The following is a 26,800-nucleotide window of genomic DNA, read 5'->3' as shown; positions in this document are numbered from 1 at the left end:
ACCATTGTAAATAAATTTTGTGGCGTCATTACCAATTCCCTTTTCTGTTGAATGTTCAAAGGCCGACAGAAAAATAAATAAGCTCCGCAGAAACAAGGGTAGCTGCTGACCCATTCATTAATTATCTTTCTGGAGACATTGAGAAATTGGGGAATAATTGTATTGTGGGAGTTTCTCGCTTTCGGGATTAAAAAAGTCCCAAATGTGAACGATCGTTATTTCTACAAAGCCCGAGTGGATAGTATGAGTGGAATTTGATCAGAATTTGTATCAACCATTTTTTTGCAACTAATTTTTGTTCATTCGGTTATCTTTACTTCATTATTTAAAAGGTCTTTCGACGATGCGAATAGCCATAAGATCCATTTGAAATTATTGATTGCAGTGGTTGAGGAGTATAATTTCACGTTTTGGACCTGTGAATTGGGCTCCAAGATCTTGTGATTTAGACTACTTTCTGTGGGGCTATGTAGAGTCATTGGTCTATGCGGATAAACCACAAACCCTTGACCATTTGGAAGACAACATTCGCCGTGTTATTGCCGATATACGGTCACAAATGTTGGAAAAAGTCATCGAAAATTGGACGTCCAGATTGGACTACATCCGAGCCAGCCGTGGCGGTCATATGCCAGAAGTCATATTTAAAATGTAATGCCACAAGATTATCTTGCGGATTAATAAAATTCATGTCAATCGAATAATCCATCGTTGTTTTATTGCAATTTAAAATTCTATAGCTCTAAAAAAACACCCTTTAGTTTGTAATAAACTTCTTGACTAATATTAATAGTGCCTCATTTCGACGAACAAAAAGGGTTCCAAGAATTTCTGGGATGTGTGTAATATTATGTGAAATACTGTTATATTTTGGTGAACCGCCAGAAAATCCTTACGGAGTCCCAGTAGGAAAACCCTGCTCCAGACAAGCCTATAATTTAATTCGACTATTACACCCCCGGACCATAATTCCAACGGAAGGGTTGAGCGAGCCGCTCTTTTTCCTAGTCCCGGATTCTTAAAGACGCTTCCGCATACTCGCATACCAGCCTTCGGGCTGTCCACCTCGCATGCGAATCAGAATGCCAGAGCCTGCAAATCTGAGATGATGTACAGCGACGACGCATCGTTTATCGACCGCCAAAACCCCAGGCTATCAAACTACCAAATTCTTATTTCCATATCATGATAGATTTTTAGCATCCTTTCCAGATTCTCCCCACAATTGGCATCGGTTCCTTTCCCGCATTCTGCAAACTATCGCGAAAGAAGTTATATCGAATCCGACCAGTCGGAATACAGGGATTATCCGCCCTACTCGGCTCAACGAGGAGGATCAGAAAAGCAGCCCTATCTCTTTTCGATTAAAAGTGAAATTTTCATTATATTTAGCGCAAGGGCTTTGTACTCGGGCCGCACGGATCACCGCCAATAGGATTTGCCCTTAATAAAGGGAAATCGAACCATAAAAATGGCGAAGAAAGTGAACAGGCCAGCTGTTAGTTCCCGCTATTGCTACCGTTACGACTGCATAAATGACTGGAATGCCACCGTGGAAACTTCAGCTGGATTTATCGTAGCTTCTCGCCACAGAGATTATTTCGTTCTTCCTTCTGCAACGAAACGTTTCGAAAGGGGATTTGTTGTCAACTAACTTTCTCATAAACACTTCATACCGGGCCTTTTTTTTCTCTTCAGGGTGTAACATGAGTGGTTCACCATAACCTAGTGGTCATCCAGGCCTTCCAGAAAAGTAGCTTGTTGTATATCCTAAGGCTGTTACTGTCGGAGATACAGAGTGATTAATGAAACAACTGGTTTTACATTTATGATTCAAAGTTTTGTCCATCGCTGGCCACTATTTTCTCCCATATTTCGGGCAGCGTACGAATCCCGCGTTGAAAAAACTGGTCATCTTTTGAAGCGATTCCATTCATACTGCAAAATCACTTTATCATGTCTCTCGTTGTATTGCTGCCGTTTGTCTTTCAATTCTTAGCTCAAACGCATTAATTGCGTTCTATAACGATCGCCTGTGATTCTTTCATTCGGTTTCAACAACTCATAATACACTACGCCGAGTCAGTCCCACCAAATACTGAGCATGGTCTTGGAATCTTCAATATTCGGTTTGGCCGTCGACGTGGAAGCATGGCCGGGATGTCCCCATGATTTTATGCGCTTGGGATTATCGTAATGAACCTATTTTTTGTCTCCAGTCATAATGCGATGCAGATATCCCTTCCGTCTTTGCTTTGCAAGCAGCTGTTCACAAGCAAACAAACGCCGTTCAACATCTCTCAGCTTCAACTCATACGGTACCCAATTTTCTTGTTGTTGAAATGGCTTGTTGAGTTACTTCCAATGATCCTACCAATTCTTATTGCGTTTGACACGAGTCTTGATCAAGTAATGATTTCAATTCTGCATCTTCGAAAACCTCTCTTCTACCGCCATGCTGGTCTTCGACGTAAAAACCGCCGTTCTTGAAGCCTCGAAACCACTCTCGGCACGTTCTTCCACTAATAGCGGCCTCAACATAGGTATTAGAGAGCATTCGATTAGCCTCAGCCGCAGATTTCTTCATATCAAAACAGAAAATTGAAACCTCCCGTAAATGACGAGAATTTGGCTCGTAAGCTGAAATGTTTAATCGAGAATAACTTTATGGTGCAGACACAAATCGACTAATATTTCGATGGCGTTATGTTTACAAATACCTTAGCTTATTGTATGACATCTACGATCTATTTATTACGATACAGCGAGGATGGGGGAAAAACTCCGGATCACCATCACCAGCCAATGCAAAAAATGATTTGGACAAGAGACTTGTAAGTTACCTCTTTGAAGCCATCAAAGATACTGGAGTTCATTGGAACTCTAAAGGGCAAGCTGTAGACTACTACGAATAAATGACGAGAACTGCTCTGATGGGGGTCCAATAGACCATAAGGTCGCGGTGCAATGAAAACCCCTTCTACAAATCTACAATCTATAGATCCTAGCTTCTTAACTCAAAGCCTCCTGTTTGCTAGATTCGAGTGTACTTTTATCGACAGCTTCGTTGAAAATTCGAGTTCCTTTATTTTATGAATCAATCATTGATCCCACACCTTATCGATCCTCGAAATCCAAGGGTTAGATGCCTGTTGAAGTCCTTTAACCGAATCAAGTTCTGGAGAATTTCTCACACACACTTCCTTTCACATAAATAACCAATAATCTGAGGTGGGTTTATATGAAATGTCGCGAATATATGTCCCATTTCGAATTCGCCTCGCTTGTGAAGGTACAAACGTAATTTCACCAATTGCACATCACGAAATGAAAATAATGAACCCGAGTGTGCCAATTCAAGACTCTATCATATTACTGTGGAAAATGGGAGGTAATTCGACATACGTGCATTTGCCATTATGTGAACCAGATGGTCTTGAAAGGCGGCACTTTTATTACCGGCCCTTTTATTTCTCTTAGCAGAACTTGCCGTGCTGACACGAATTGAGCTGTTACGCATTGAATGGAAATCGGAAAAACGATTTTCCACAGGTAGGCAATAATAATAAGCAATCATATTCAGGAAGTTATGTTTAGGGACGAACCTTTGGAGTGTACACCCCTCGAACGTAATTATTTTTTGGCGAACTGAAAATTGAAACACAAAGGCTTGTATCATTCCCGATACTACTAAGGTGGAGGATTTTTAGTCACCAGTTACGATTACTACAATATATACTTCAAATAGGGAATTTTATTCCTTTCTTCAGGCGACAGAAATAATACTATTAGGTGTACAACTTTGCTTCCGTCGTTTTGCAATAGATTGCTGCAACGGTAAGTCGAAATAAATAGATAGTAGATGTCATACAATGAGCTTAGGTATTTGTAAATATAACGCCATCGAAATATTAGTCGATTTGTGTCTGCATCATAAAGTTATTCTCGATTAGCTTACGAGCCAAATTCTACTCATTTGAGTGAGGTTTTAAGTTTCAGCTTTAATATAAAGAAATCTGCGGCTGAGGCTCATCCAATGCTCTCAAATACCTATGGTGAAGCCGCTATTGATAAAAGAACGTGCCGAGATGGTTTCAACGCTTCAAGAACGGTGATTTTGACGTCGAAGACCAGCATGGCGGTGGAAGAGAGAAGGTTTTCGAAGATGCAGAATTGGAGGGATTACATGATCAAGACTCGTGTCAACAAAAAAAGAATTGCCAGGATCATTAGGAGTGACTCAACAAGACATTTCAAAACGCCTAAAAGTCATGGGAATGATTCAGAAACAAGGAAAGTAGGTGCTGTATAAGTTGTATAAGCCTCGAGATGTTAAACGGCGTTAATTTGCTTGTGAACAGCTGCTTGCAAGGCAAAGATGGAAGGGATTTCTGCATCGCATTGAGACTGGAGATGCAGAAAATCATGGGGAAACTTTGAAATGGGAATACTTACACCACCCGCCGTATTCTCCAGACGTTGTTTCTTAGACCTATCACTTGTTTCGATCGATGGCACAAGGCCTGGCTGACCAGCACTTCGGGTCTTATGAGGAAGTGAAAAATTGGATGGAATCGTAGATCGCTTCGACAGATGACCTGTTTTTTTAAACGTACGCTGTCCGGAAGATGGGAGAATATAGTGGCCAGCGATGGACAATACTTCGAATCAAAAATTCTTAACTAGTTTTTTACAATTAAGCCTCGATTTTCGGAAAAAAAAACTACGAAATCAATATGTAGTTGGAGAAGTATTCTGCATCAGAAGCTCCTCACTTTACAATGTCCCAAATGCAAGCTGAAGCGTACAAATATTTCACTGGGATCAGAAAGTTTTCTGTCAGAAAAATCATCAAGTCGGAAAATCCAATGTAGAATCTATTCCAGGATGGAACATCTTGGCAATGTACATATGTATTAGAAGAAAACGAGAATCAGTATTTTTATTCGCGTAATAAAGTGAGCGTTATATAAAATCCATGGGCTGTTGAGAAGACAAGGAAGGCACGAGATAAGGATTACAAATGATATTTCATGAATCTTACATTTTGTTCTTTGTTCGTCAGTTTCGGTAGAACTGAACCCGCTGATCTTATCTTTGATGTATACTCGAATTTCTACCGTTTTCTCTTCGCGTATTCCGACTTACCGCAACTTTTTTTCGACGGCTCAACAAGATAATTTTTTCATTCGACGTCGGAAATTCCACCGGAGTTTATAATGATGCTTCCGAGTATTTGAGCGCATAAATAAGGTCGTGATTGAGTGTTTTTCTTATCTCCTTGCCGTATTTGTTCCTTTTGTCATCGAACGGAAACTCACGCAGTCGGTGTTTTTTTTTTTCTAATCCCTTTCAGCGTTGAAGAAAGGTGAGAAATTGATTCAGCTGAGTAACAATTCGGAGAAATTTCTCAATTAATCTCATGATATGCTACTTCACCTGAAAATCATATTTATTATTGGATAAAATTTCTTTCCGATGACAAATTTAATTATTTTATACGAGGGTGACTATTTATGTATTGAGAATACGATTCTGATGCAAAATATTTTTATTGCTTTTCAAAATGATCGCTTCTAAGATCTATACACATTTGCATGTGCTTGAAGCATCATTCGAAACATTTTCAGCAGATGGTAGTTCTAAAACATGCGTTTTGAAGGGGTCCGTGAAGTTATCGAAAAATTGGGAGCACTAATTCTGTAAATATGTCAGATAATCAGTGCCTGATTAGTGCCTATTAGTGCAGTGTAAAGTTTAACAAGCACCATTGTATTTTTTGGGAAATCGGTATTTGAAGTGGTTGGTGAAGAAAAAAATGTTTTGAAGGTTCTATTTATTGAATCCTTAAGTTGAAAAATTTTCGATGGTATGGTTTGAATTTTATGATGATATTGAAACATTTTTCTTGGAATGATTTGTGAGAAGGCTAATGATTTTTTTCCCTTTCCTGTTTCGTAGATTATGAAAAGCTCGATGTAAATCTTTCCAGAAATGAGAATAGTGATCAACGATTAGTTTCGAGCTGGAAGAATAGCCATTCAAATGCGTGTTATTCACTTTTGAAAGCAGTGTTATTGGGAGAGAAACGAGCTCATTTTCCTCCCTTAAACGATTTAGATGGACTTTTTCTCCCTTTTTCCGCATCGAGTCATTCTTTTCCTGCGATAAAAAAAGAGCGATTCACGAACTTGCGCCTTTTTTTGAGAGCAATGAATCCATAATTGATATTCAGGAGCTATTCAGTTACCTTTTTCCCATGAAGGGCAAAAGCGATCGAATATAATTAGCTCCTTCACGATTTTTCAATTCCCTTCGGATTTTGCCATCTCTTCCGAGATAAGCTGCGGTAATATGATTTTCTATTCTATATAAAAATATCAGCGTAGAACGCGATCTATCCACCACGAAATATATTTCAGTTAATGAAGTACATCCCCCATTTTTCCACCGAGAACTTGATGGGGTTCCTGTAATCATGGTATCTTCACATCGCAACACGCGATTTGACTCATATTTAATTGGATTTGGACGGATACACTTCGAACTCAACAAAAGAGCCTTCGCAGTGGTGTAGCAGCCCAAAGAACTGGGTGCCTCAAATACGACTATGTTGGTTTATTATTTTGAATAATAGATACTGTTTTCACATTTACTAACTGACAACTGCAACACCCAGAAGGAGCTGCTTAAATTTTAATTTTGTTTTGGTAGAACATAGATAGTATAGCAAGGAGTAAATGATTACATTTGGAGAAGAACAAGTTTTTTCATGTTAACAATTTTTGTTACTTGAATATTGTAGTCGTTTTTTGCAACTTTTTTAAATTTTACAACAAACCAGCTGTTCGAGGAGATCTAAAGTCAATGTTTAATTGTTGTTAAAATGCCTATAGAGCACGTGTACGCGGAATTTATCACCAGCTAAGTGAATTTGAAAGAGGTCGAATTATTGGTCTACGAGTGGCGAGGTTGTCATTTCGAGAAATAGCTAACCGTATGAACAGAAATCCAAATACTGTTATGAGATGTTGTCAAGCGTGGTTTGATAATGCCCAAAATCGAAGAAGAGTTGGCACCGAACGTCGAAGGGGCACAAATGAAGTTCAATATCGACGTCTAAGACATGTTGCCACAGATGGTTTGAACTTTTTTGAAGCGACTCGTGTAAATCTTTTGCCATGGCCGCCCAGATCTCCCGATCTTTCGACCATAGAGCATGGACATCATGGGTAGAAGGCTTGGAAATTTATCCCAGCCCTCACGGACTTTGGCGGCTCTGAGACATGAGTGTAGCTTGGGATAGTATCCCTCAAGAAGAAACAGACCGTATTATTGCATCAATGCCGAGACGTGTTGAGGATTGTATAGATAATCGCGGTGGACGAACAATTTATTAACAAATTTATTAAAAACAATTGAAAACCCTTTGTTTCTTCTCCAAATCATTTACTCCTTGCCATACTATCTAGGTTTTACCAAAAAAAAATTAAATTTAAACAGCGCCTTCTGGGTGTAGCAGTTTCCTTGTCAGTAAGTATATTTTCGCTACATTTCAATCAAATTTTTCTCTCAGAAAGTTTACGATAATGAAGAAACATAAAATAAACAATCAGAACTACAGAAGCAAATGAAAAATAGATCAGACCTTTAATTGATATGTTGTACAGATTTCAGAATCAGCACAATAAAACCAAATATGAGAATCATTGAAAGTTTGAACAAAGAAGCGTATTGAGAAATAATAGAGAAATCAGAGCACAAAAGTAGAAATCGATCAAAAATAGTTTTGCAAGAAAAAATTTCACCATAAAGGCAATTTGGAAGAGTTTTCGAATGAGTTGAACATGATGAAATATGAAATTGTGAAATATCCAGCTGCTTTCCATATATCCAATAACAATAATATTACAGTTTGAAAAAGCGTACATGCAAATTTTCTGTCAATTGTTGATTACCATATATGCCTTTTTGTTATTCTATTCACAAGAGCAGAAATGAATCAATCAAAACATGATATTGATGAATTCCGTCTGACAGAATATTCTCGATTCCCTAGAAATCGTATACCTTTCTGACTCCCTGAGGGCTGTAAGCTACGACATCGTACACTGTGGAAATATTCATGAGTTTTTCTCGTTCCTGTAATTCCCAGAAATAATAGTATGTAGGGTATTGTGAAACCCAGTTGAATTTCCCCCTTCATGAAAACCTTGTTGGCGCATTGGCTCCATTGCAAATCTCAAATTTGCTCTGCCTCAAAAGTCACAATGAACATAAAAAGGAATGAGCACCCCGAATCGAAATTTCCATGAAATATATGATGCTCACGGAGATTATGGATGCGCCCTCCAATTCTTACAGCGCACTGAAGTTTTCTTTAAGCTGTAGCGTCCACAGTTCCTTGAAAATCTTGCGGTATTCTATTTGCTCCTCTCAATCGTAAAAATGAAATCTGGAATTCCAAGAAGACGAAGTCGTAAGTTTTTCTCTGCTCATTCTGGTTGGAATGAAAAACTGACGAATGGAAAATGTTCTCCATGCCATTATATGCTATTTCAAAGGACATGATTTCTATTAATAATAAAATCGATCTTTTAAAATTATAATATTTTGATTCAGTTCAATTCCAAAAAATTTAGAATTACATATTTTTTTTAATAGTTTTCACTTTTATCGAATGTTTTCTTATGAGTTTCAATATATCTATAAATGTGATTTGTTTTTCTTGAAATTTTCTACTTGGCATCACCTCTCGAATGTTTTTTCCCTATCCTGGATTTTTAATTTTTCTTTCTGCCTTCAATGACTGATAGATCAGACTACTGAGAATAAATGTGAATAAATATAAAATAAATTGTTGAATAGGCGAAAAAAGCTATAACAAAATCTCGTTGTGAATATGAAAATATCCCATTTGGAACAACATTGAAAGTAATCTCAAATAGATTGCTATAGTAAGAATGATTGAAATGATACTTATGTTTATTACTTATTATAAACGGTTGGATCAAGTTTGAAACAAATAGTTTTGTAAACAACCCTGTATGTTTGACATATCCAAGTGTCGTCAAAGGCCAATATTAGGTGAAGTTGCTCTTTGGTTGCATCTTTTATGTATTTCATTTCAAATTAAAGGGATCGTATATATATGCTCGAAATTCTGAATAACTTTCGCGAACTATTGTATGATATTTGACTGAAAGTTTTGAGTATTTCAGTGGTAAGCCGAAGTGCGAACTTCGAATGAGTGAATTCGAACGTTTCCCACATCTAGGATTGTCCCCAAGCTTCATATCCAGTTTTTTCTGCTGGAATGGACTCGGTCTTCGCCAGAAGCATATACCCAAACTCAGTACATGCGGATATTCGCGATTGTATGTATAAAATCAGTTATATCCTATTTTTGGCAGAGAAAAAGAGGAACAATGAAATCGCTCTGCGACAGTGAGATGGCCAGCTACATCCCCGAAAAAAAAACGAACAAAAAGTTCGGATGTAAAGTATTTGGCATCATTTCAATTTCGAATTAGGAGCATGTTCTGTTAATGGTTCTTCCAGCGATTTATCATTTTGATAGTGACAGAACGAAATATTGAAGCTCGCTGAATTCTCAAATATATAGTTCGCATCGTTTCACATGCATGCTGAGCGGGGTCCACTTGAAATTTTATTCTCGCATACATTCGCATTCAAAAGTACAACATCGCTTACGATGTTTTTATACCATACGATATATCTGCCTACAAATCACGTCCGCTATTTTTTTCGGTTAACCATTCGAAAAAAATAAACTTTCACATTTTTCTGCTCCTTGTGTTTTTTTTTCAGATGACAACGGCCTTGTAAATCTGGCCTATCTGGTTGAGTTTTCTTGGGCATATCACCTATAAGGTATAGAAGCAATTGTTTTCTTTTGACGAACATCATACAAGATGATTCACTTATTAGACGTTTGGAAAATGGAAAAGAAAGCTCAAAATTTTGATTAGTTTTCCATAAACGTCTAATAGGCCATCCCGGTGTATACATTACATTTTTACTGTAGCAATCAGTTCTAGACCAAAATTCAATGTTATTTCAAACGCTTTAAGTTTTCTATGACTTTCCCATGAAAGACAGCAGATTTCATTGTAGAAATAAGCAGTAAAACTCAAAAGAATGATAATTCTAATTCTAAACGTAGATGTCATCGTGAATTCACCTTATAGCTAATGACATATTTTTTTAACAAATTAATGTATATCGTTCTTAAAAATCTAATCTATGAGGATGGAAACCAATAAGACAATATTTTCATGCTGTCAAACAGCCTTACTGATATGGTTTACAGAAAGATGTCAGCAAATGTAATTAACGCTGGACTATCCGTAGAAACAATCTCCTCAAATCGGAAAAACAGCAACTTTTCCAAAGGGAAATCTTCAATTAACAAGGCGAATGAATTAGAGCCCTATTAACACCCTTTTTCAGGTCGTAGCACAAATTTAACTGGCGTAAATTCATTAAGCGTTCAACAGCCCAGAAAAATATTGAATGGAGCGTTGTTCTCGGACTTGGCAATCCCTAGAAAGTGTACATTTATTAGTATGTTGAAGCAAGTGATGTATTACCGAACAATGAAGACTTGGAAGAAGAATTCATCAATCAACTAGGGCAGTTTTTGTTAGGAAGTGCCCTTCGAAAAACTGGATTACTTCGGACTTTCCCAATTTTTCCTCAGCCATTAGGTTTCTGCATGTCACGTTGATGAATTCAATGTGTTGTAACGATTTAACGTAATTTGTATTCGTACTCGTTAGTGCCCCGAAAAAACTGGTAGATACGAAATTACCACTTTAACTTGATGGCGGTAAAAACTCATCTGGAATAAACTAGCACAAATTTTGCAACGGCCATTTTCTGTACGTGATTAAGGAAGAAGAAAATACGATGTAAGATCAAGGTTCACGCAAACCTGGGCGAAGACTAGAGTTAATATTAGGCTAATTGAAAAGTCCCCAGTCTGATGCAAAGATGGCGGTGCTAATATTAAATTTCACTATAGATTGGTGGGGTAGGATCAGAGAAACAGGAAAACAATACTCTGTTAGTTCGCCGACGTTTCGGAAAAATTTATTTCCATCGTCAGGGCTCTACAAAATTTACGGAAAACATCATTTGCAACATTGATGAAGGTGTTTACAAAATAAAAGAAAGATGAGCATTACTTAAAGTTATTGACTAGAAAATATCACAAAAAAGATGGTCTGGTATAATTTAGATATACAAAGAAACATTATAAAGTTTAAAACATTTTTAGTTTGAAATAAGAGTGAAAATAAAAAGTAATATACACACATATAGGTACAAACAAAGTACTTACAAGCTAGACAAATGTATCTTCCCAATATTAAATATACAGGGTGGCCATTTGAAAACGAAACAGACGAGATTACAGACGAAATAAAGTTTTTCGATAGAAATGCTCGGACAGGTCGATTTCTGTTTCCAGGGGGACAACTTAAGATGTAGGTTACGGACGCATAGCGCTTCAACCCTTGCTGCTACAACCCCCACCCCCAATTTTTGAATAGGGAAGATGGGGTGAGTGATACCTCAATTTAAAGGTATTTTTATACTGATTTCAGCACAGTAATTGTTTTTTCATTTTATGCATTAGTTCTCGAAATATTCATGCGTTAGTTAGTTAGGAAGGAAGCCACAGTCATGGTAGTTCTGAAGCTCAAAATGTCGATTTTTCACAAAACACTACAAGTGCCATGAAAACACCACTTCATTTTCAAATACTTAGTTAAGAATATTTCGAGAACTAATGCATAAAATGAAAAAACAATTACTGTGCTGAAATCAGTATAAAAATACCTTTCAAATGAGGTATCACTCACCCCATCTTCCCTATTCAAAAATTGGGGGTGGGGGTTGTAGCAGCAAGGGTTGAAGCGCTATGCGTCCGTGACCTACATCTTAAGTTGTCCCCCTCGAAACAGAAATCGACCTGTCCGAGCATTTCTATCGAAAAACTTTATTTCGTCTGTAATCTCGTCTGTTTCGTTTTCAAATGGCCACCCTGTATATATAATCTGTATCCCATTTGTTACTTTTAGGTGTATGGGTAATACAAATCGTACTACAAAAATGGTGTCGAAAAGTGGTAAATTCGCTATAATCGCTGTATCGCCCTCGAAGGCAACTATGTAAAATCGAATTTTGCCAAAAAAACGTGTTTTACTATGGTAGACCGACGACTCTAATTGGCCTGTTATGCCAAAAGATGAAATTTGTTCTTTGAAATTTTAGAACAGTCTTTTTTGTCATAGTTACCCATGTTGTCCGGTGAAAATTTTCATTTCCTTCGCGAAAAATAAAAACACCACATTGACCATTTCGTTCAGGATGAGAAGTTCGTGTGTTATTTTTTTCAATTATACTTTCGACCAAGTTAATTACTGGTCCGGAAACTGTGAATTTTCGGATCTGAGGCGCCAAATGAAATTTTCCAGATACAGCGAACCCAGATTGTTGGTCTATCTGAAATATAAACAGATTTCCACGTACGTTCATGACATTCAGGAAATGAGTTATTCTGACAGAGAGACTTAATTAAAAATCGAACATGTGCTATATAGAGCTCATAGCGATTGCGATGCGGCTAAACGTATGTGACGAATTTCATACTGGTATCCAGCTGATACAATTCTCCCAGTTCATGCTAGATGACCACCGTCGGTTATCTCATGGACATGATGAGCTAGCGAATTTTAAAGCGATACAGACTGCCAAAGAAAACAATTCTTAATTGAAAACCCGAAAAACATTATCTCTCACCCTTTTGGCGATGATTAATCGCAGAACTCAGAAAACATTATATTTCAGGCTCTGGAATATTTCCTACTGGAGGTTAATTTTTGGTTCAACTGAAATTCAATATTTTACTGATTAGTTCTTTTTATGAAATCCCTCATTCTCTTTCAGTTTTCTAAAGAGGTGCTCGTTTTAGAAGGAATCATTTAATTACTCAGAAACCGCTGTAGATGAATATATACAGGGTGGCCATTTGAAAACGAAACAGACGAGATTACAGACGAAATAAAGTTTTTCGATAGAAATGCTCGGACAGGTCGATTTCTGTTTCGAGGAGGACAACTTAAGATGTAGGTTACGGACGCATAGCGCTTCAACCCTTGCTACTACAACCCTCACCCCCAAATTTTGAATAGGGAAGATGGGGTGAGTGATACCTCATTTGAAAGGTATTTTTATACTGATTTCAGCACAGTAATTGTTTTTTCATTTTATGCATTAGTTCTCGAAATATTCTTAACTAAGTATTTGAAAATGAAGTGGTGTTTTCATGGCACTTGTAGTGTTTTGTGAAAAATCGACATTTTGAGCTTCAAAACAACCATGACTGTGGCTTCCTTCCTAACTAACTAACGCATGAATATTTCGAGAACTAATGCATAAAATGAAAAAACAATTACTGTGCTGAAATCAGTATAAAAATACCTTTAAATTGAGGTATCACTCACCCCATCTTCCCTATTCAAAAATTGGGGGTGGGGGTTGTAGCAGCAAGGGTTGAAGCGCTATGCGTCCGTAACCTACATCTTAAGTTGTCCCCCTCGAAACAGAAATCGACCTGTCCGAGCATTTCTATCGAAAAACTTTATTTCGTCTGTAATCTCGTCTGTTTCGTTTTCAAATGGCCACCCTGTATATATTCAACTATGTAGTGGCAAAGAGGACATGAATACCAGTGATGTAGATGAATATGAGAGAGTGATACCAAAATAATCATGTTACTACGATGAATGGAAAAATGCAATAATATATAGGGTGTTCCATTTGAAATAACAATGAACCTACTACTTTTTGACATAAGCGGCAACACCGCAGCACTGAAAATATTTCAGATCGATAGAGCAGCTGTTCTTGTCTAAGAAACCAAATTTCCAATGAATTCTTGCTTTCCGTTCTCTATAAACGTCTAACGTACCATCGACCGTGATACACCCTGTATAAACCTCTACGAGTTTTTCCAGAAGAAAAAAGAACTGTTCATCTCGTCAGAACTACAGTGAGATTACAAGAAAACAAAAAAAAAGCAACTCTTGGATTAAATCCATCTAATGATGGAAGACAGAATGTTTTGTTGGTGCAGAGGCCCTAGTTCTGACCTGTCACTCATCCATTTTCCACCTCGGAAGAAATAATCCTGCGCTATCCTTGCCAGGATATAACAATAATGCGTTCGCCAAATTCTTATTTCGTCTTTATTTGGCTTGATACGCAATGAAAGGTGTTGGTTGATGTCGGTTATCTCGGTTTTTGTTATTATTCAACCCTGCTGCTCGTCTCACGTTCTAGACGTTCACTGTCATATTATCTAGATTGAATTTGGCCTAATGCTTTCGCTTAACTGACAATTGTACGGAATATACAAAAAAAAAATTTTATCTTTCGCGATTCTACGCTGTCGTTTGTTTTCGTTGTTATTCCCTTCTGTTGGTTTCCTTCTTTAATTTGTCCGCCTTGAAGGTGTTTTTTTACCAAAGGATATTGTGATTGCATTCTTATCTACCTCACCTCGAAACCTTTAGATTCTCATTTTGCTACTCATTTAAATATATAGAATAAAAACTCTTTTCCAGAAGTAGTTATCTAGGTATGCAAAAGGCTCTTTGAAAAGTCTTGGGGTCCTCTATCAATCTAAGAGCCTAAATATTTCGAAGTGATGCGATGAAATATCATTGACATGAATTATCCATTGAAAGGAATTCATTTTCTCAGCTTTGCTAAGTTATTGTCAACTTATGTGGCACGAATATAAAGCATAATACTCCTGAGGATCTATATTCCTGTTATATTTCACCCAGGGGTGTTTTTGAGAGACTAAAACAAACCTTCTCTGCTCTTTATATAGCTATGCGTACGTTTTTTATTACTCTTCAAACAGCAGATAAATCAAGAACTTTTTACAACCTCGACTCCTCACATACGCATAAACACAAATTCTCATTTTACTTCTGGCACGAAACATTCAATTTAGGTAAAAGATTGGATCAAGCAACCCATCTTTACGTATTGGTTCTAATATTACTTTATGATCTTAAAAAATGGGAAGAATACAAGAATCATGATCACGAATTTCTAACAAGTTTCCCACAGGCATAGGCTCAGCACCAATTCATAATAATATAAGGTCATTTGCATGGACAAATGCAAATCCAACATTAGAATTAATAAATCATAACAAATAAAAATGAATAATGAACTCTAAATTTCTTCGATTTCTTAAACTGTAGAATTCTGAGTTAATTGTTCAGTTTAATCCTTCGAAAGTCGATATTTATAAATGTATCCAGTCTGCGGGTTTATTAAATTTGTCTTATTAGGTTAGTTTATGTCAGTTTAAAAATAGAACCTTGAAAACATTGAAATGGGAATGTTCTAGTGGAAAGGATATCTCTAAAAAGAGACGCAATAAATCTGAATTTCATTGAATCAGCCGAGACGTATTGGGGAGTGTATAAATAATCGCGGTGGACAAACACATTATTGAAGAATTTATAAAAAAAAATTGTAAACCTTCAGTTTTTTTCTCCAAATTTCAATCATTTACTCCTTGCTGTTCTATCTATACTTTACCATAAAGATTTCAAAATTTAAACAGCTCTTTCTGGGTGTAGCAGTTTCTTTGTCAGTCAGTTTATTCACATTGCATTTTAAGGATTATGCATTCGTATATGGAGCCAACAACGATATCAACAAGCCTTCACTTTTGGCACGGCTAGATAAAAAGTTGCAACATGCAACGAAACTATGCATGTTCGGGTAACGTGTACGGTACACAGAAAATGGAATTCATTGAATCCAAACATTAATGTACCGAAAAGAGTCGACAATCACTGCGTTCGGTGTTTTACAGACGATAAAACCAGACCAAATTTTATCAAGGCATTATACGTCAACCAGGCCGGCCTTGCAAACAGTTGCAAATTGGGCTGGAACAACGTTTTCAACAATTAACGGCGTGTATTCTGTAAACTGGTGTATGAGGTAAATATAAGGGAAGCAATCTAAACATATATTACGGGGCTGGGGTACACTGCGGTGAGGGTTGACCGCACAGAAAACCCCATACCCCTCTTGTCGCGCGATTATACTGCTACCGAAATTTGCATATTTTCCTTGATACTTCAGACTGCCACTTCATTCCGCTGATTTACTGATACTTTGGGAGGGGTTCGAAGCTAACCTCGATAAATTGATTAACTAATTGGCTTGGCCCCCGATGTTTCGTGAATTTTCGAATCCGTGCCTTTTCATAAGGCGTGGAAACAGAGCGGGAATTAGCATTTCTCCAAATCTTGGCAAGTTTTTCTTGGAAAACACTGCAAATTGTGGTTACTGTGAACCACATGCTGATAATGAAAAACGATTTTAAGGTTCGCTTTTTAATAACATTCTAAGGTCTTCTAAGGTCTAAGGTCTAGAATTTTATTCCCTACACCTCTTCTTTCATTTCTCCGATTTCCTTCTAATTGGGAGCTTTTCTTAGTACATCATGTCACTTTTTACTTTTATTTGGTTCTTTGAAAGAGGTACTTCCTCTTATGTTCTGATAATTTCTTCTCTAGTCATTTCTTTTGGATCTTCTTCCATTTCATTGGGTTCATTTTCTGTAATATTCTCATGTAACAGGCCAAATGAAAAATCCCCGGTCTTTCATAGTAAAACACACTTTTTTGACAAAATTCGTTTTTATTATTCAACATAGTTGCCTTCGAGGGTGATACAGCGATTATAGCGATCTTCATACTTCTCGGTACCATTTTTGTAGTACGACTTGTCTTTCGCTTCAAAATGGGCCTTCTTCATTGACGCTAAATTTTTTTCCAGCGAGCATTCTTTTGAGGTATGAGAAGAGAAAAAAGTTGCTACGGGGCAGATCTGGCGAATACGGTGGATGCAGAAACAATTCGAACCCAAATTCATATAAATTTGCCTTTGTTTTCATTTATTTGTGACACGGTGCATTGTCTTGATGAAACAGCACCTTTTTTTCTTCAAATGGGGCCGTTTTTAAACGACTCCATCCTTTAAACGATCCAATAACGCTATATAATAATCGCTGTTAATGGTCTGGCCCTTTCGGAGGTAATCAATGAATATTATACCTTGCGCATCCCAGAATACTGATGCCATAACCTTGCCAGCTGACTATTGTGTTTTTTCTCGTTTTGGATTCGGTTCATCATGTGCAGTCCATTTAGCTGACTGTCGATTGGACTCCGAAGTGTAATGATGGAGCCATGTTTCATCCATTGTCACATATCGACGCAAAAATTCAGATCCGTTGTGAGATTTATCTTGGATTTCATATTTCGCTGATACATTTTTCTTTAATGCAGTTCACAGTATTCTGGTATATTAATTTTCACTTTTTTTGAAACTGTGCCATTTTGACGAAGACTGGCTTAGCAAAAGGCTGAAATTGGTAAGGATGGTATCTGGTACCATCCCTGATACCGTATAGGGGCTGTCGTTTGAGTGGTTGACAAGATCAACCAGAATAATACATTCAGTCAGATTATCGAATTAAGCCTGCATTCATCATCATTAAAAAAAAACAGTATCATTCCGCAATGAGAAGGAAATCAGAAACTTGTGAGACGTAATTCAGGAATCAATAAGATTTCATTTCTTGTCACCATTCCGCTTCATTAGTATTTATATTCCCAGCTCTAGAGCGTCAGATGAAACATCACTTGATGTTCCTACGAAGAGTTTAGTCCATTTAAACCTTCCTCCCAATCTGAATCGGTAAAACATTTTGCAAAATGGATATTCGGTTGAAATGCACCAGTTTCGAGATGTGTTAATTGGGTTTCCGAATATAAACTACCGTTTCATTTGAGCCACGTTAAACTTTTATTACTATCACAAAATGCATTGGAATATAAAAGTTCCAGCTTATCTTTGAATGAATGTGAATTTTTATGCTTCGTATAGTCAACTCAATTGTGGAATCGGAGGTAGCGTTTTTCCTAGAATTGCCTAATTTCCTGCTACGGAAAAGATACAGGGCGAATAGTTGTGATAAGATTCCAGTAGAATTCCCTGAATTCCAAGGTCACTGTTAGTTTACCCAGATGTTTGTAATTTTCGGATTTAGGCCCGGAAAAAGATCTCAAATAATTGTGATCGAATTACTGATGAAAATTTAAGTAAATTCTGTCCAACCGCCGGTGTGGAAGAATCAGATTTAATATACAGGGTGGCCATTTGAAAACGAAACAGACGAGATTACAGACAAAATAAAGTTTTTCGATAGAAATGCTCGGACAGGTCGATTTCTGTTTCGAGGGGGACAACTTAAGATGTAGGTTACGGACGCATAGCGCTTCAACCCTTGCTACTACAACCCTCACCCCCAAATTTTGAATAGGGAAGATGGGGTGAGTGATACCTCATTTGAAAGGTATTTTTATACTGATTTCAGCACAGTAATTGTTTTTTCATTTTATGCATTAGTTCTCGAAATATTCTTAACTAAATATCATTTAGATAAACATGTTAATAGGAAGTATGTTTTGGAATCAGTGTCAAAGTTTCAAGAAACCGGGTCCGTGGCTAATAAAAAACGAAACATGGAACTAACTAACGGATGAATATTTCGAGAACTAATGAATAAAATGAAAAAACAATTACTGTGCTGAAATCAGTATAAAAATACCTTTAAATTGAGGTATCACTCACCCCATCTTCCCAATTCAAAAATTGGGGGTGGGGGTTGTAGCAGCAAGGGTTGAAGCGCTATGCGTCCGTAACCTACATCTTAAGTTGTCCCCCTCGAAACAGAAATCGACCTGTCCGAGCATTTCTATCGAAAAACTTTATTTCGTCTGTAACCTCGTCTGTTTCGTTTTCAAATGGCCACCCTGTAGAATTCCATATGAATTCAAAGTTCCTCTAGGCAGTATGGAATACAAAATACACGATATAAAGACATCGCTGAGGGAGCCGCATACGTTCAATTATCATTTACAACCAACTGTGAGTAATGAAAATACTGTATAATATTTTCCACACCAGTTTTTCAGAATCAGAATTCAACGAAAAACGTAGATCATTCGGATTACGCTTTGACCTCACTCCGGAAACATAAACACACCGACACAAATTCGTGGATCTATAAAATCTGTACGTGTGTATTGTGCTGAGGCTGGTTTCCTCCCATTTGGAGAGATTTATCACAGGTCGATGGCAACCAGGTATTTTGGGGTAATTTTATCAACCTCGAATTTCTACAAATTATCGAATTTGTCCTACACCTTCGTCGTTTAGGGTTTGGCAATACGACACTTGATGTATCTCAATCAATTTCGATTGAACATTTTGATATTTTTAATCATTAACAATTGGGAATTGAAATGATAACAATTTCAAGCTACGTGCGAAATTTGGTACTGCTTGCTTTTTGGTACCTGAGAAAATTCGAACATAGAATATCGACAAATCTAACTAATCACGGCTTGACTTGTTATTAGGCCAATTGAAAAGTCCCCGGTCTGATGCATAGATGGCGGTGCTAGTATTAATTCCATATGATTTTTAGTTAGTACCAACCTTCAAACGATACGAGTCAAAACTTGACAGTAGTCCCACCATTAGTTTGTGAGATATTGCGTCGTGAGTGTAGCTATTATTATTATTACCAATGTTTTAATCATTCAAATTTTCGGAATAAATTTTCTCGAATTGAAATATGTTGTTCTTAAAACTCTAACCTATGAGAATATCAATGAATAAACTGCATAGAGCAATATTCTTTGAACTACCAGACCTTGCAATGAATATTTTCAGATTGTGGTTTGAATTAAGGAGTGTTTCTTGATTCTATCCAGGGTTCTTGTAAAAAGAGCTATAGATCACGAAGTTAGAGCCGTAAGTTTAACATATGTACATACTCCTAGCTGGGAGAAAATGGTGCGGTTACAAATGAATTCCATCCATCTTCCGGCAAGAAATTGATATTACTGTTTACTCCTCCGGATCCTATGATAATTCAACAGTTGCAGCTGACAGACCACTTATTCAAAAGACCATCAAGCCCGACGCTAAACCTTGATGGATCCCACAGGATAATTTCGTCCGACAACGCGATATTCCTGTCTAATTGAAATAACTTGTGACCCTGAAAGCTGCGGTAACTTCGATATGCATCGTGAGGGGAAATTAATTAATATATGTTTTCAAACTTCCACGAATTGAATAACAATTAGACCTCTATGTTTGATTTTCATTGTCCCGACTCTGTTTGCTTTTAGTTGAGCCATTTTGCCTTTGAAAGTTGATGTTTCATCCCTCCCCCATGTAAATTTAAATAAATAATTCCTGGATTAAAACGAGTTCCCTTGGCTAGATGACGACACATGGGACATCCCGATGGAAGAACAATAGAACAACTTTTGCACCCTGAAACTTCGTGAAGTAAAATAATTTTTCAATGCTGAAGATTGTGATACAATTCGACGATTGATTTGAAATATTCCAGAAGAAAATTAAATAGTGACTTAATCATACAGTATTTTAAAGCAGGTGTGCCCCAGGGCTCTCTACTATACACTGCTCACAAATAAATGGACCATAACACATACTTTTGTTGATGATAAACGGTGTTTGCAATAAAACAACGATGGATTATTCGATTGACATGAATTTTATTTATCCGCAAGATAATCCATTGGCATTACATTTTAAATATGATTTCTGGTATATAACCGCCACGGCTGGCTCGGATGTAGTCCAATCTGGACGTCTAATTTTCGATGACTTTTTCCAACATTTGTGGCCGTATATCGGCAATTACACGGCGAATGTTGTCTTCCAAATGGTCAAGAGTTTGTGGCTTATCCGCATAGACCAATGACTTTACATAGCCCCACAGAAAGTAGTCTAGCGGTGTTAAATCACAAGATCTTGGAGGCCAATTCACAGGTCCAAAACGTGAAATTAGGCGGTCACCAAACGTGTCTTTCAATAAATCGATTGTGGCACGAGCTGTGTGACATGTTGCGCCGTCTTGTCTGAATAAGAGCTCCTGGACATCATGGTTGTTCAATTCGGGAATGAAAAAGTTAGTAATCATGGCTCTATACCGATCACCATTGACTGTAACGTTCTGGCCATCATCGTTTTTGAAGAAGTACGGACCAATGATTCCACCAGCCCATAAAGCGCACCAAACAGTCAGTTTTTCTGGATGTAACGGTGTTTCGACATACACTTGAGGATAAGCTTCACTCCAAATGCCGCAGTTTTGTTTGTTGATGTAGCCATTCAACTAGAAGTGCGCTTCATCGCTAAACAAAATAAAATGGACGTAGTGCGCGATACGTATTCCGCACAGAACCATTCATCATATTCATGATGAATTGCCAAACCAAACTGAGAATAAATCACTTGGCAGCTGTTAAATCGGTCGTCATCCTAAACAGTAATGCTAACTTAAAGTTATATTCCTCGAAAAAAACACCATTTATAAGAAATAACAGAAGTTGGTATATCAATATCCCACATTCGAGAATTTTTCGCTAAACGAAAATAATTTTGGACGGTTTTTTTCTATTCAGCGATACGATTCCACAATAAAACAGAAAATGTTACTCACATATTCAATAGGTATAGATTCAAAGTGTTAGGGATCAGAGTGGTCTATGAATATTCCATATTCGTAAATTTTCCAATTACGTATTTACGTAAACGAAAAAGAGTTCTGGATTTTTTTCCCTTCACTCGTCCAAAGGCTTTCACAATGAAACATAAAATGTCACTCACAGCGAGAGTATTTCGGCATTCAATGCGAAAAATCGGAAATGAAGTATGCTCACGATTAATCAATATAAAGCGATTTCTCTGTAAAATCCCTATTGTGAAATTATATATTGATGTATTTGTTTCGTTAATTGGATTATATTGAACATGCAGCAAGCAGAATCGTTAATTTGGCTCAATATGCAATGAGAATATGAAAAAATTTATTATGCAGGAATTGATACCGATTGAATTTAAACGGTACGTATTTTATTGAAATTCGTTAGTGATTCGTTGATGAAATTGTATATAGCTTTTTTGTAGTCAATGTATACAGACTGAGTAGTCAGACAGTTGAAGTGCAATTGAAATTATTTGAATGAACCCCAAAATTATTAATTTTATTTCATTAATTCATATAAAACATTGAATTATGGCAATATATTATAAAAATCTATGTGAAATTCAATATTCATGTAATTATACACTGTGTTCATAAAGTATGGAACAATTTCATTTTTAGCTAAACAGACCATTTTAAGAAATAATCCTGAAACACTTCGATTTTTGATTTTTATTTACCGTATTTTGAAATGATAATGAATTACTTCCGAGTAATGACGTCTGTTCAGCTAAAAATGAATTTGTTCCATACGAAAATAATATGAAAAAAATTAATATAATTCAATACTCAACACAAATTAAAATCATTGGCTTACACATTCCTTCCTAACAAGAATTTTGATGAAAACAGTGTGTAAAAGGCATACGATATAAAATGAATAATTTGAATAACTCACAATTGAAATAGATGAACCAATTTCGGGAAGAAACAAGTGTCCTAAATTAACAATGATGTTATTGTGGCGCGTTTGTTATCACAGACTGAACAGTACACAATGAGAAAGCTTTTTTGACCGAAACAGTATACGAAGACCGTCTATTGTTCCTTTTAGAGGCGTTAAAGCATATCAATCGGTACCAGAATAGTAATTCAAGGGGTATTGTACGGTATCCTATGTATAATAAAATTTTTATCGATGTCACTTCCTTTCAGTCCGAGGCATGAATGAAAATCAGGCGCCGCATTGACATTAAGTCAGTCTGAATATCGTGAAGAGATTCACCATTAACATGCATGGATTTGTGTTCAAAATGCAGAAGTGATGGTTTCTCTGAAAAGGGTTAAGATGAAGATATTGTATTGCGCTCTCGTTCCAAGGCATTTTGTCTCTAGGAGGAATTTAAGCGGATTTATATCATTGGAATTTTGTTTTGTACATCCAGAGGAAAATCTTGAACAGATTTGAACTTAGGAAGTGGTTCGCTGAAAGAACTAGATTATATTTGATTTGATTTGATATATACAAGGTGATTCACTGGGATGGACTATTAGATCCTAATCTTCAGCTGAAAATTTGCATATTTTGATTTGAGACAATGATCTTTCTCCCTGAAATGAATACTTCAAGAGTTATCAAGGAAGAACTTTAAATAAAGAAAAACCGCAATTTACTTCACCCTGAATACCTCTATCTTGGTTTTCGCCAGCTTGATTTAGAATCTATATTCCTCATTTATTGCAGTTAAAATTGACTCTCACCATGTAGAGTTTACTGAATTAATTGTGTTATGCTTTTCGCGTATTTCATACCATATAATCCTATTTTCTGGGTGAGATGAAAATGCAAATGATTTTTGGAATAAATATATCATTATGATGAAAAAGTGGAAACCATAATAACACCTATCTGATATCAATTGAATGCATTCCCACGATCAAGTCAATCAAATAATAAAAAAAATATGTTCATATCATATTTCATGCAATTTCCCAGAAAAGTATATTAAAATACGTGGAAGGCTTTTGAATAATTTTCCCGGTATATAATTCCACAGGTTTATAATTGGAAATGGATAAACCAAAACAGGGTTAGGATTGGTCAGATTTACGCATTGCATCCCACGATTGTGGTCCTTTCAACATTTCGATAGTTAAATGTACAATTGCTGAATATTGGGTCTTCATCTCGATCACTATCTCGGTTTGCTTGTGCTTGAATTTTTGTTCATTTTATTATTTTTATGGCGTAGTTTAGTAGGTTCATTGTTTCAAACTGATCTTGTTGTATTTATGTTATCAGTCTTTTAGACCAATTGAAAAGTCCCCGGCCTGATGCACAGATGGCGGTGATAGTATTAGATCCATATAATTTTAAGTAACTACTAACCTTCAAAAACGATACGTGTCAAAATTTGACAACAGTCCGACCATTAGTTTGTGAGATATTGCGTTTTGAGTATAGCTAATTTTGTTATTTGAAAAAAGATGGAGAAAAAAGAATTGCTGATAAAATATTGCTTTTTGAAGGGAAAAAATACAGTTGAAGCAAAATCTTGGCTTGATGAAGAGTTTCCGGGGTCTGCACTAGGAAGATCCACCAACATTGATTGGTATGCTAAGTTCAAACGTGGTGAAATAAGCACCGAAGACGGTGAACGCGGTGGACGCCAAAAAGAAACTGTCACCGACGAAAAAATCAAAACAGTTCACAAAATAATTTCGAATGACCGTAAAGTGAAGTTATTGGATCGTTTAAGAGATGGAATCGTTAAAAAACGCCATTTGAAGAAAAAAAGGAGCTGTTTCATCAAGACAATGTTTCGTGTCACAAATCAATGAAAACAATGGCAAAATTGCATGAATTGAGCTTCGAATTGCTTCTGCATCCACCGTATTCGCCAGATCTGGACTCCAGCGACTTTTTCCTGCTCTCAGACATCAAAAGAATGCTCGCTGGAAAGAAGTTTAGAGCCAATGAAGAAGTAATCGCCGAAAATGAGGCCTATTTTGAAGCGAAAGACAAATCGTATTACAAAAATGGTATCGAAAAGTTGGAAGATCGCTATAATCGCTGTATGTTGAATGACAAAATGGAATTTTGCCAAAAAAATGTGTTTTAGTTATTATGTTATACCGGGGACTTTTCAATTGGTCTGTTACATACTATTTCCCTCAGTTATTGAATTGATTGTGTCACGCTTTCAAGTCAACCTTTTTGCGTTTTACATTCTTTATTCACCTCATGTTTCTCAGTGATTCTGTGGATAAACATATTTTAATGAACAAGTGGAAATTAGAATAACTTGTATTCGACATCAATTAAATAGATATCCATCAAGTAACGACCAGTCGATCAAATAAATGTACCAAAACAAAACACCTCAGAACAATACGTGTAAAACCGCACACAAGCCGTTGAATATTTATAAAACCTTCACTCGAAAATGCATGTCTTCATCAATAAAAAAAGAGCGCAACATCGAATTCCAACCTGCCGGAACCCCAGCAGAGTGCGCTTCGAAACGTAAGGCCCCCATTCCCATTGTCGTGTTACACGATTTGTCGAAATTAGCATACACATTCAAAACAGAACATTCAAATGGCGATATTAGAGCTGATTTTCATATTAGAATGAACTTGTCCACAGCTAAACTGGCTTACAAAAGGGAAACTTCTGCCGAAAACACAATTACAAATAGAGTAGCGATTCTTCTTCGTTCCTCTCTTTTCGACTGAATTTCAATTCTGACGTTGAAGGGGGGTGCGCGTTGATTGAGTTCACTGATCTGTGCACCAGCTAGAACAAGTTCCTTTAGGTTTTATTCCATGTGAGAGAAGGTTCATTTCGGTTTGAACTCTTCTGCGGTTTCCCTCCCTATACAAAGGTATACAAAACCTTCAGCGGAAGTTCTCTTCGACACTCTTTTAACTACTCTGTGCCAAACAACTCCTATCAACGGGGTATGTAAGGATTACGAAAGATCTTCTGCTATCTTTCTCGAGTTTTCGGAGTCTAATACAGCTTAATTCGGAAAAAAAGCTTTATCATTGTTCCCTTCGTCAGTATATAAGAGTGTTTATATCCATATGATTTAAGAAACTACGTTTTTCATGTATTTCCTGAAAACAGACGTGTTTTTCTAAGATGGTGTAGAGTAGAATTCATCGTTTCAATTATGTAAGCAAATTTCGTTATATTGAACATGTTCTGAAAGATCTCAGAAGGAGATGAAGGAGATATATACACAGCTGGATAAAGAGGGGTTTTAATCAAGACAAATGGAATGCAAGCCTAAACATCAAAATTACACTGACATTATGGAGTGCCACAGGGAAGTGCCTTCGGTCCCATGCTATTCCTTTCATTCATAAATGATTTATATGGCAGTTTTGATTGTTTTCACATTTGGTAGGTTAGGTTGATGATACAAATATCTTGGCTGGGAGTGAAACAGTTCAGAGGGTAATTGATGAAGCTTCTGATTTAGATTTTTGATAGATTCGATGTTCTACAGGTGAGTGATAGATACCCCGTCAGATCCAGAGACTTTTATTATCCTTTACATAGTCTAACATCAACAGAAAGGTGTAAGTATCAACGAATTTCGTCACCGTATTCTTTGAATGAAATTTATTTTATTTTGATGTTATTCCTTTGTAATTCTTTACGTGGTACATATGTACTGTATGTTGGAATATGAAATAAAGGTTTATTATTATATGGGATATTTCATAGGTTTTTTGAAACATACCAGATACTGAAAGACACGAGAAAACTATAAACTGTGGTTATTTCGAAACTAAATTACTTTAGTGTAAAATTTGCAGTAGTTTTTCTGATTGCTGGTATAATTTAATATAGTGATGTTTAATTGTTCGACGGATTTATAGGGAGTTGATGTCTACAGCATCTGTTGCAGATTCGGAAACGTACCTGGCTTCTGTGCTCACGGATACACATCATGTTACATCGTAATTATTCCTGAATGTCTGATGGTTATTAGGAGATTAGGGTCAAGCAATATTACGGTTTGCGATAGGATGGTGTTGAACAAGGTTGGCTCGTTCGATACGTAGAAGCCAATTTCAGTAGATTAAATGCACGAAATTGGCAGCCATTGAAATGGGAAAATG

General features: G+C 36.7%; 1 protein-coding gene and 1 long non-coding RNA gene across 3 annotated transcripts in view; one reads left to right on the top strand and one right to left on the bottom strand.

Moving 5' to 3' along the window:
* LOC123685567 (chondroadherin-like) overlaps positions 1–26,800 on the bottom strand; it is a 141,945-nt gene that overhangs the window by 60,862 nt on the left and 54,283 nt on the right. The window contains exon 1 of one of the 2 annotated variants that reach the window (XM_045625243.1): positions 22,623–22,741. The exons of the other annotated variant lie outside the window; for it this stretch is intronic. The gene's annotated coding sequence lies outside the window, so the exon portion shown is untranslated. Of the gene's footprint in view, positions 1–22,622; positions 22,742–26,800 lie in introns of those variants that run through there. 2 annotated transcript variants of the gene reach the window in all.
* The window catches only part of LOC123685569, a 95,641-nt gene that overhangs the window by 48,921 nt on the left and 19,920 nt on the right, over positions 1–26,800 (top strand). The gene's annotated exons all lie outside the window — the stretch shown is intronic.

The sequence above is a fragment of the Harmonia axyridis genome, chromosome X (genome assembly GCF_914767665.1).
Source record: "Harmonia axyridis chromosome X, icHarAxyr1.1, whole genome shotgun sequence".
In the NCBI taxonomy this organism is placed as follows: domain Eukaryota; kingdom Metazoa; phylum Arthropoda; class Insecta; order Coleoptera; family Coccinellidae; genus Harmonia; species Harmonia axyridis.
This window is presented reverse-complemented; position numbering and strand designations above follow the sequence as displayed.